Source organism: Zeus faber, assembly GCF_960531495.2.
Source record: "Zeus faber genome assembly, chromosome: 7".
In the NCBI taxonomy this organism is placed as follows: Eukaryota; Metazoa; Chordata; class Actinopteri; order Zeiformes; family Zeidae; genus Zeus; species Zeus faber.
The window spans coordinates 3,447,532-3,459,260 of NC_137203.1; positions in this window are offsets into that span (position 1 = coordinate 3,447,532).

An 11,729-nucleotide genomic window follows, 5' to 3' on the forward strand; every position below is an offset into this window, starting at 1 on the left:
GAAGACAAACCTTTCTTCTACAGGTTGAAAAAGGTACCAACCAAGCATAGGTTTTGACTTCTAGTACTGGCCGATGAGCGGTTGGTCACCTGTAGATTAGGGTTGAAATCAAACCAAACATGGAAGCAGTTTCTTCTAATATTAAATATGAAGTGAGTCAAAAGGAATGTGGAAAGTCCTTATTTTGTAACACACACACACACACACACGGCCAGACATGGATCCATCACGTGTCGTCAGGCGCTACGTCCACTGCTGCTTCCTAAATGCAACCAAGTAAGAACAGATAAATAATAATAATAATCCAATAAAATGTATTTCATGGTTCATATAATAAAATAATGAGTAACAATCGTGTGGGTCCCTGGGTGTAAGTCGGGGTGCTGCGGCAGCAGAGATAAAATGCAAACTGCAACATGAAGAAATTGCAATTCTCTCATTCTAATTTTTTGTCAGACATTATTACATATTTTTATGAGGTGCTCATTGACGTGTTTTTTATACTCCGGGAAGCAGTAAAATCCTTTGTGAAAAGCCAGAGACGATCCTTAGCAGCGCTACCTCATTCCCCCCAATAATACTCAAGCAATCCCAAGAGTTCGAGTTTTGTTTTGTATATTATACAATACAATACAGGTACTCCTCACTAAACCAGCGTTCAGACTTAGGACCAGCTCTCTGACCAGTCTGTGTTGTACACTGTGTACAATACCAAGCATCTCATCACCCTTTATATACTATATACGCTATATAAACTATATACAATATACAGTACGCTATATACACAATATTTACTATATATGCTATGTACACTACATAAACTATATACACTTTATACACCACATAAACTTTATACACTATATACTATATACACTATATATACTATATAGAGTACAATATGTATACTATATAGACTATATATACTATATACACACTATATACACTGTGTACATCTCATCTCATCACTATTATCAGTCTCACTCTCGTTCCTGCAGTCTGTCAGTATTGACTACACTAGCGTTCACAATGGCCAATGGCAACACTATGTACACTATATATACTATACATACTATATATACTATATATACCAGCCATGCCCCCTAACCGTGAAATAACACGGGTCCTCGCTTATCAACCAATTCGTCTGGCTGTTGGAACAGAACTTGGTTGTTAAGTGAGCATTTCCTGTACATACAATAGAACACAATAATACAATAAATGATGTGATATTCAGAAAAAATAATGAGAAGTGTACTGTTGGGGTGCGCTAGTATATTATTATTATTATTATTATTATTAATAATAATAACATATTTTCCTTGTACAAGACACAGAACCGGTGTCTGGGTGTGCATAAGCAGTAACTGGTGTCAGAGAATTCTCAGTGGGTGGTCGGTGAGGTAAACCTGTTTCACTACAGGAAACAAACAGAGTATTAAAGATATTTACTCTGCATAATAGAGAGAAAGATGGAGATACGCTTCGAAACAGTGACGCTGTCCATTCTGCCCTCGCTGTTGAAGAGGGTTTTATACCGTGAGGGGTTGGGTGTCACTGGTTTGATGTCATTCACATGTAACTGGCACGGTGGCACAGTCCATTTCACTGCTGCCTCACGGCAAGAAGGTCCTGGGTTCAATTCCCAACTGGGCCGCTGTTGGCACCGTGCTCCCGCGGAGGCTATCTCTTGGTGACATGGGGTTTCCTCCATCTAACAACAGTGAGGACCCCCACCAAAACATGCACAACACCAGCAATGGACATTTGGAACCAGGGCGCATCGTCAAATGCTGCCCACTGCTCCTGGCTGCCACCCCAGAGGAAGGAATGCCAAGATGGGTTAGATGCAGAGGAGCCATTTCACCAGCACCATCGTGTGTGTGTGTGTGTGTGTGTGTGTGTGTGTGTGTGTGTGTGTGTGTGTGTGTGTGTGTGTGTGTGTGTGTGTGTGTGTGTGTGTGTGTGTGTGTGTGTGTTAAAGATTCTTCTTCAATCACATATCACCTGCTGTTCCCCTCATACACGGTCAAACTCCATCACAGATACAATCTCACCGCTCTAAATGAACCACAATACCCTGTCAAGCCCCCTGGGGTTATCCTCATCTCTACACAAGGTTGAGTAAAGAAGGAATGTGATCTGGTCTTTATATGGTATTAACTTAAAGAACAGTGTCTCTTCAACGAGAGCTCTGAGGGAGTCATTAAAACAAGACAACGTGTTTTAAAAGCTACGTAAGATACAAAAAAGGCGATCGCCTCATTTACTGCCATAACTATGACAGAAAGAGGTGATGTGCCCAATTGCTGTTCCAGTTTTCCTGGACTTAATTTACTGTTTTTTCAATACATGTCTGATGTTTATGTTTTTCCATGTACATGTTGTAGTTTTTTCTATGTTAATTTGTTTCTCCCGTGGTGATTCTCCCTCTTGGAGTAGTGATTAGTTGTTCATAGACCCAAACATGGAATAATAGTTCTCCAAAGAGGGGGCTTGGCGGCGGTTCTGTACAAAAAAAAGAATAAAAAACAAAGGCTCTCGTCTTATACAAGACATGGAAATCATTCAAAGCATTAATCATCTGCATTTTCTCTCACACTGGGAACAGGAAGTGTTTCTGGATGTCTCGAAACTCACGCACCTGCCGATTAAAGGTTTCTGTGGAGACGAGCACATCAGTGTCATCTCTGCACGGACGGGGGAGGAGGGGCGTGCGGGGCGGCCTCGTGCAGACACAGCTCTAGCTCCGCGTGAAGGGAGCAGGCGCTGAGGCGGCCGCTTTACATGGGAAAACAAGCAGAAAATTATAATCCATCGGTTATATAAGTGAGAGTAAATAAAAGGTCATGTGAAGATCTGTTCTTCAAGCATCTCTCCGTCACTGCACATATATCACACCCACGCAGCTGTGGGAGGGGCCGATATGTTTCCAAAAAAACAAAAATACTGACCAATCAGGGACGGAGGCCCAGGAGGCTCAGAAGATTATGTCACAGGAAGGAGGGGGGGGGGGGGGGGGTGGATGGAGGAAGGAAGGGAGGGAGGGATGTGGGAGGTGGCGTGGGGACAGGTGGTGCGCTGATGGATGCCTGTGCACTAGATGGATGGTGGCAAGATGTCGCCGCTCTCTTACCCACAATGCACCGTGCTGACCTTCCTCTACGCAGGGTCTCGCCGCACCACATCTATTAACCTGCAGGGCCAGTGACACACACACACGCACACTGCACACACACTGTAGACACACTATACGCACATAGACACACAGTGTATACACAGTGTAAACACACTGCACACACTCACTGCACACACACTGCACACACACTGTTCACACACTATACATGCACACTGCACACACAGTGTACACACAGTGAGCGCTGGAGGAGTAAATTGGTGGGAGGAGGAAGAAGACGGGTATAAAAACTACAGTTAGAAAGCAAAATATAGTGGGAGACGTGAGATGGAGAGAAAGAGGTTTTGTCTTTATTCTTCTAAGTGTCATCAACTCAGAAAGGAAAACCTTCATAGAGGAACTATGGTATATACATATATCTAGTCTATACATATATACACAGTATATACTGTATACATGGTTAATTTTATATTCAATATATACACTGTATAGTATATATATCTACATTATCTATGTTAAGAGAAATGTAGTACATATATATATATATATATATATATATATATATATATATATACACACACAGTATATGCTTATTTTATATTCAATATTTATACTATATTACATGGAGAACTACATTCTATAGTCCTTCAATATAGGTTTTCCTTATACATATTTATAATAGATGGATAGAACTATAGAAAGAACAATGGAATGTTAGATACTTATTTTCAGTGCTATAACAGCTCACATTAAAAGTATTAAATCATTTGATAAAGTGATAATAGTGTATGTATGCATCACACACACACACACACACACACACACAATATATATATATATATATATATATATATATAAATATGTAAAGTGCTCGTGGATCATGTGCTGCACATGTTGGGTGTAAACAAATTGTTCAGTTTGCAGGAAGCAGAACAGCAAAACTGCTCCTCTTCCTCCTCAGAGGTTTGACTGAGGAAGACGAGGACGGCCTTTTTGTCGTTGCTGTTGTCTTCATCATTTTCTCACATTTGGTTTTCTTCACCCCCCCGTCCCTCCATCCCTCCGTCCCCCCGTCTCTCCGTCCCCCCTTCCCCTGTGCTGGGAGTGAAGGGTGAGTGTGAGGCTCTCAGCAGGTCTGGAAGAGTTAATTCTGCTGCTATTTACAGCCTACCATGTCATCAGAGGGAGGGAGGGAGGAAGGAGGAAGGAGGGAGGGAGGGAGGGAGGGAGGGAGGGAGGGAGGGAGCAGCCTTTATCCCTGGACAGTGACTCAGAGAGGGAGAGAGAGGAAGAGACAAACAGGGAGATGACAGAGGACGAGATGGAGAGAGGCAGAAAGGGAGAGACGGACAGAGGGAGAGGGGGAGAGGGGGAGAGGGGGAGATGCAGTGTTTGCAGTTTTTGTTGCTACTTTTCAAAAAGGGGGAAAAAAAAAATCTCAGGACGGAGCGAAAAATAAATGATGACTCAGCCCATTTTCCAAAACATTTTAAAATATATAAACACAAAAAAAATATAGTGAAAAATACATTAATGTATAATGAAGAACAATAAATATAATGAAGCGAATCAATTCTGTCAACGCCACGTCCTGCGGTGCAGCACAGACGGCAGGTGACAGAGATGGAGAGGAGACAGAACAGCCCCCCCCCCCCGGGTGATGTCATGCCATTCAGAACCTGCTTCCCACACGGAGACGAGGCGGCAGCGGCGCTCGGCAGCATCCACTGTCGCCATGACGACGCGCTGCTGCCTCTGCCGCACTCCGCCGCCGTCCAGACGCTTGTTTACGAGCTCCGTCCGTGCGTCCGTCCCACAGCCTCCGCCCGCTCCACCAATGGGGAGAGGAGGGGGTGATGTCACCGCCAGGGGATGGAAGGACGGGGAGGGCGAGCGCCTAACGATGCTCCCACCGAACAGGAAACAGCCAATTTCTGACGGTTGCGTCACTTGTAAATATAAATATAGATCAGAGGAGAAACATGTAGATGAATGTGTTCCTGTTGTTCCTGTTGTTGTTGTTGTTGTCGTCGTCGTCCAGGGGCAGGCTGAGGCTGTGGAGCGGTGCGTGGTCACAACACACAGCTTTTCCTTTTGGTATCTTCTCTCTTTTGCCCTTTTTGTAAATAAACACATTCTGTTGTCAACGGTGTCAACTGAAGCGCAGCGCAGGTCTCAGTGCAATTAAATGCCTGAGCCGCTGATTGAAATATCCCCCCCCCGGGGCGGCAGAAATGTGATTTTTCGTCACCATCGCGATACGAACATGCGCCATGAACACATCGCAAAATACTAAAACCCGAGGAATGAGGAAAAATTATTTTATTCACACGTGACAACCATAGTAATCCGGCGGAATTAAAATTCTTACGTTCCTGACTCACCCCAAGTTGGTCAAAAAACATCCCGTGTTTGTGTCCTCACACTTGTAACTCGTTCTGGGTTCAGAGAACCCGGAAAAACCTGTAATACATACCTAACACGACTTAACTGGACCCCGTGTTTTGCTGCCTGCAGCTATATTTATTATTATTATCATTATTATTGTTATTATTATTCTACCCATGATGCACCTTGCTCTGCTCTGGATGGAAGTGCTGTACTTTGTTGTGGAGGTTCTCACTCCCCGTTGAGCTGAGTGAACACGTTAACCTTCACCTATCGGTCCATCCTTCCATGTCTGTCCATCCATCCATCCACCCATCTTTTTGTCTGTCCATCCACCCGTCTATGGACATCCATCCCTCCATCCATTGATCTGTCTGTCCATCCCTCCATGCATCTTTTCATCTGTCCCTCCACCCATCTGTGTCCATCCATCCATCCAACTTTCTGTCTGTCTGTCCGTCCATCCATCCATCCATCGTTTTGTCTGTCAATCCACCCGTCTGTGTCCATCCATCCATCCAAACAGTGATGCTTCCACCTGTCTGTCCATCCGTCCACCCATTGATCCGTCTGTCCATCCACCAGTCTGTCTGTCCATGCATCCACCCATCCAGTGACGCTTCCATCTGTCTGTCCACACATCCACACATCCTCCTTCTGTTCATTCATTCAGTAGTATCTTTAAATTACTTAGAAAAGTACAAATAAGTACTGTCTCAGTACTTCCTCAGCACTATCCCGGTAATAGTACGTTTATTTTAGGACTCATTCTTGGTTAAACGTGGCTTCCGAAACACAGTGAAAATTGTACATCATGTGTCATGGTGATTTATCCAGGATATCTGCCGTCCTGTGCTGCATTTCAATCACAGCTGATCCTAAAAACAGAACGTTATGTGATACTGTGAATCCGTATAATCAGACCGTTTGGAGATTGGTTGGGCGGACGTTTTGAGGAATCCTATTCTTTGGTCTCTGGTGCATTTCACAAAGAAACACAGAATTGTTGATTTCAATCCTTCTCATCCTCAAAGCCATCAGATTGGTTCCTGTGTCCTTGTACGCACAAAACGCTGCCACTGCTGTAGTTGCTAAGCAACACAAAAGAGGCATTAAGGCCGTTTGATGTGCCACTACTTTTCATGCATAAAATAAAGTGGAGTTTCCTTCAACGTCCTCAGACGTAAAGGAACATAAACTCCGGGGACGCGGTTGGGAGTTGGTATAACAGCGGATTGGCCGTCATAAAGATTCGCACGGCGCTCCGTTCGGGGACATTTTCCAGTCGCGATGCGCGGCTCGCCCCCCTTCCCCGCGTAAGAGAAGAGAGGAACAGACGCCGCCGTGCTCCACGTTGCAGCTCAAACGCTGATCAGAGGCGCCAGAGCCCCGAAAGCAGTCGACGGACGCGGCGGCCGGTGTTTTCTGACGCCTGTGAAAAAGGTTACATTCTACATTCACGTGGGGAAATGTTCATCTCCAAACACCGTTCTCAAGTCATAACCTCTTCCTCAATATCCTGAGACATATTAGGGATTCATAGGGAATCTTTTCAGCCAGGTCATGGGCAAAGGTCTTGGCAGCCTTGCACTTTTGCTTGTAGGTTTTGTAATCTTTTTGCGTGTATTTGGTATTTCACTGGTAATAGCACGGGACCTTGGTTTCTGACTTGGAACTCAACGAATCCTTTTAAAACCAGGAATAGAATTGACAGAATTATTAGTTTCGTGAGGTAAACTAGGAAATGGCTGCATCCTTTATGAAAGGAAATACGCCTGAACATACAGAAAATACGAATAACTCAAGTAACGATTAAGAGTTTTTATTCAAGCTGTTGATATTAGAACTGCTTATATATATGTTTAATTCATATATATATATTCCATCTTTTACCCAGCCACCTCCACTCCAGCCCATTGGTTTATCGCATCATATAGATTTTAGACCATTTGATTAGAGATCTTTGAACCAATCACTGAAATATGATCAATTTGTCTGCGTCAGAGATTTGAAGTCATTTCAAGACCAGTACAGACACCATTTGCCAAAAGAAGCAGAACAGAAGCTGTTTTTCTTTAATATCTGATTTGTTTGACGCTGTTCTTGGTATCTGACTTTTGTAATTGGAGTATTCTTCAATGCTGATACCCAAAAATCCTATTTCAGCCTGGAATAAGATTGATGTTGTCCCCCCCCCCCCCCGATACCAGGCATCCATTATCACTAATGATATTGTGGTTTTTTTTAAATAAAGATGTCTTGCCAACAAATGGTTCTCAAAAAGCTCCATATGGAAGCTGCTTTTTGCTGCAGTGAGTTCCTGTGAGTCACTCAAACGTCTCTCGCCTGCTCTCTCCGGACTGTGTGATATCATAAATATTTCAGGCAGAAAAAATGAAAAGCGCTGGTTCTGGTGTTACTTAAATGAACCCTCTGCCCCCACTGCTGCTGCTGCTGCCAAGGAGAAGAAAGTCACTGTGTACATCTTTTCTCAAGTCACTTCTGTCGCCTATAATACAGTATGCACATTTTTATATGTAAAAGAATATATATAAAAAAATCAAACATTAGTTTCCTTAATTATTAACTATATAAAATGTAAAAAAAAATTATTTGTGAATATAATTTAATAAATAATATTTATTACAGTTATATTTATTAAATAGAATAAATATAACAAATATTGAGGCAAACGTCAACAACAACTTCAACTTGATGAGGATGATCTACATCTAAAAGTATTGAGCTACAATTTAAATAAAGGAGGAAACATTAAAAAGTCTCTTCAGATAAATAGTGGTAAACAGTAAAAGTGACAGCTGTGTTCTGTGGACGCTCGTAGAGTAGAGTCATAACTGACAAAACATTGTGACAAGATGGAGTGTGACAAGAATATTACCGAAGGCGACAACAGCATTCCAGAGATTCGACTCTGAAACGTTTGAAAGGAGCCGTAACTCACCCGCAAAGAGGCAAATACTGCTGGCTTTACATTTTGCTTTTCGGGAGATGAGCTTTTTGTTCTTTCTCACCCCGATTCAGACGAGGAGGTCGATGCCAGTTTCCTCCCAGAACCGGGGGTCGCAACGGGCCGCACGCTAACTCTGTTAGCTGAATGCGTGGCCGTAGAGGGGATCAGCTCGCCTAGCTCCTGTGAAAGTAGGTAAATACAGCTTCCGGCATCTCAGAACCTGAGTTCTTCAATGTAACAGCGATATCAAGATGTATCTTAATCAATACGTGTTTCTGATTTAGTAGAAATAAAAAGATCATAGTTTTAAATGCGGTTGAACTCAGAATACCTTTGTCTTTAATAGTTCACAGTAGTAAATCTGAGTAGTAATCCAAACATCAGAGCTATTTAAGTTTTGAAATTAAATACGATTACTCCACTTTTTCTCGGAAGGACCCGTTAGGACCGAGACCAGCGGTCACCAGCAGCTTCCTGTGATGAGGCCGTAGAGATGATTTGGTAACGTATGGAGACGCTGTACAGGTGAAAAAGGTTCGATCCCCCCGCGGAGACGGAAACGCCCAACGGGGCGCAGGTGGAAGGCGTGTTGAACATGTGCAGAGACGCTGTGAAAAACCAGCTGCAGCGCATGATATCTGCCCTCTTCAAAACGCTGCTCAAGCTTTTTTTTGTTCTGCCAATTAAATAAACCATATCCTGGTTAGTTGTATGAACAATACAAGAATTTTTGAATTCTAAATTAAATACAGTGAATTAATTCAAAGTCAACTTTCAACCATGAATAACATCCATTAAATAGATTTTGCCCGCTGAGAAAGTCTTCCTCCTGGCATGTCATTATAATTATGATTTTTAAAATTAAATATTTAGTTATTTCTTTAAAAAGCATATATGCATACTGTAATCAAGGCCCATGGGTTGGATTTTTTTTTCAAGGAACAAATTAAAAGAAAGTCACAGTAAAACCTTTTTGTTTGTTGCAACTCTTAAAAATACTAGTTCATTTTGAATCCAAAAACTATATCAAGTAGTGATATTATATTGTAAACATTCAAATGGGTTGAACTTTTTGTAATTTTAGGGACTTTTCAGATATTCCACTGGATTTTTTAAGTCATGTTCTTGGGGCTACAGTTTCCTCGCAGGAACATTTCTATTGTGCCTGAATTCTATGGAGGCTGATGAAAGGTTGAGAAAAGTCTAAGCCGTTTTCTTCCTGACAAAAAAATAAAACCGTTGCCATGGCAGCAGTAAATCTTAGAGGGTTGTTATGTATACAAATGGTTTTGGTGATGTGTTTTTTTTCCTCATATATATTCATATTATGGGCTCTGTAAGGATCTGCCCAAGGAAATCCAGCTGGCTGAGTCAGTGCCATCTCTACAGAGAGAGAGAGAGAGACAGACAGACAGACAGACAGACAGACAGACAGACAGACAGACAGACAGACAGAGAGGGCGAGAGAGAGGTGAAGAAACAGTGTTTGCAGCTTTTGTTGCTACTTTTCAAAAAGGGGAAAAAAAATCTCAGGACGGAGAGAAAAATAAATGATGATTCAGCTCATTTTCCAAACATTTAAAAATATATAAATACAAATATAGTAAAAATAAATACCTTTAAAAAAGTCATATAATTTAAATTAAGAGAGAGAACGACATACACACATACAAACATACATACAATGATTACCGATTTATATTTTTCTATAGTTCACTTAGTTTTTTTTCCCATTTGCTTCAGCACACTAAACGTATGTTTCCTATTAAAGTCCATTGAATTGAAGGGCGTACAGCGTGCGTGGTGTGTACAGTAGTCACCCCAGTTTGTCCCAGTGGGATTTGGGGGGTTTCAGGTGAGCGGCGTGCATCCACTGGCATCATTCCAGCTCAGTGGACTCATTTGCAATTCCCCGCGGCACGGGGAGATGGACGCCCGGTTCTCTGGATACACGACACCAGACGGCACCAGGCAGAGCCCCCCCCCCCCCCCCCGCTTACATAAAAGGAGGCGCCGCGCCATGTGACCTGCATCCGGCGCCACGACAGGAAGTGCAGCGTGACCCGGTTCCTCTGGCGTCACCTGCGCCGCCGCCGCGTCTAAACACGCTTCAGGAATGTGGTTGTTTGAGGGAGCTCACCATTCAACTCCATTTCAAAACAAAAAAGGTCTCGATTTGATATCGATTTAATCTTGATGAGATCTCTCTCGGGGTACGATTGTACATCGATAAATTGGTTGCACAAAAATATGGATATTAAAATGTTCAAACCCAGCCCCTCGTTCAAACTGGATTTGATGGTATTTTGCGTTACTCTCTGAGGACATTTTGATTCTGTTAATGAAGGAGTTTTTTTTGGGGGGGGGGGCTCGTGACCAGTAAGGTGTGTATGTGAGGTAATCTTGCAAGTCACACGTTTCCTCAGCTTCTCCGTTCAACAAACTGAAGGAGCTCAGACGTCCGCTACGAGCCGCCGCGTAAATGAGCCTGAAGGCGACAGGGAGCAGGACGACAGTGCAGCAGCGTCAAAATACTTTACTTGACTTTCGGTTCCCGGCAGCTTTCACTTTTATTCCCCTACATTTCTGAACTGAATATATACTGCGTACTTACATTCTGAGTTATATTTGCCAAAAGAAAAACAAAAGTCAGTCCGTATGTAACCTGAACAAATCAAGCAGTGCTTATCAAGTTGAGAGTCGGCTGCACTTTCATATTTGAAATGCATCTCAACCAGACGCTGTGTGCTGCTGCTGAACATGAACCAAGTGGATTTGGATTCACAGTATTTACATTAGACTTCTGCTCAACCAGCAGTGTAATGGGCTTGTATTGGTTACAGTGATTGATGTTTAATGATATTCTGGTAAAATAGCCGTCACTTTTCCGCCCACCTGCTCAAGTTGACAGTTCCACACCTGCCTGCAGAGCAGACCTACGCACCAGCTCCAGCTCCACCTCCAGCTCCACCTCCACCATGGAGCCCAGACAGAGCCGGTGCTCAAACGGGAGTCGTTTAATCGTTTAATCTCCCAATAAGCACTAAAACGTGTTGGCGAGGCAAAGAGAGAAAAACAACACGACGGAGATGGCAACAAAGCGAGCAGCTTCTGACTGGAGGTCCAACCACTCTCCAGGGGCCCCTGAGCTCCTCTCAGCCTCTAAGTGGAGTAGCTCTGACTTCAGTGCATCATCCCTTATTGACTTTTAAATTTAGAATAATCTAATCCAATCTC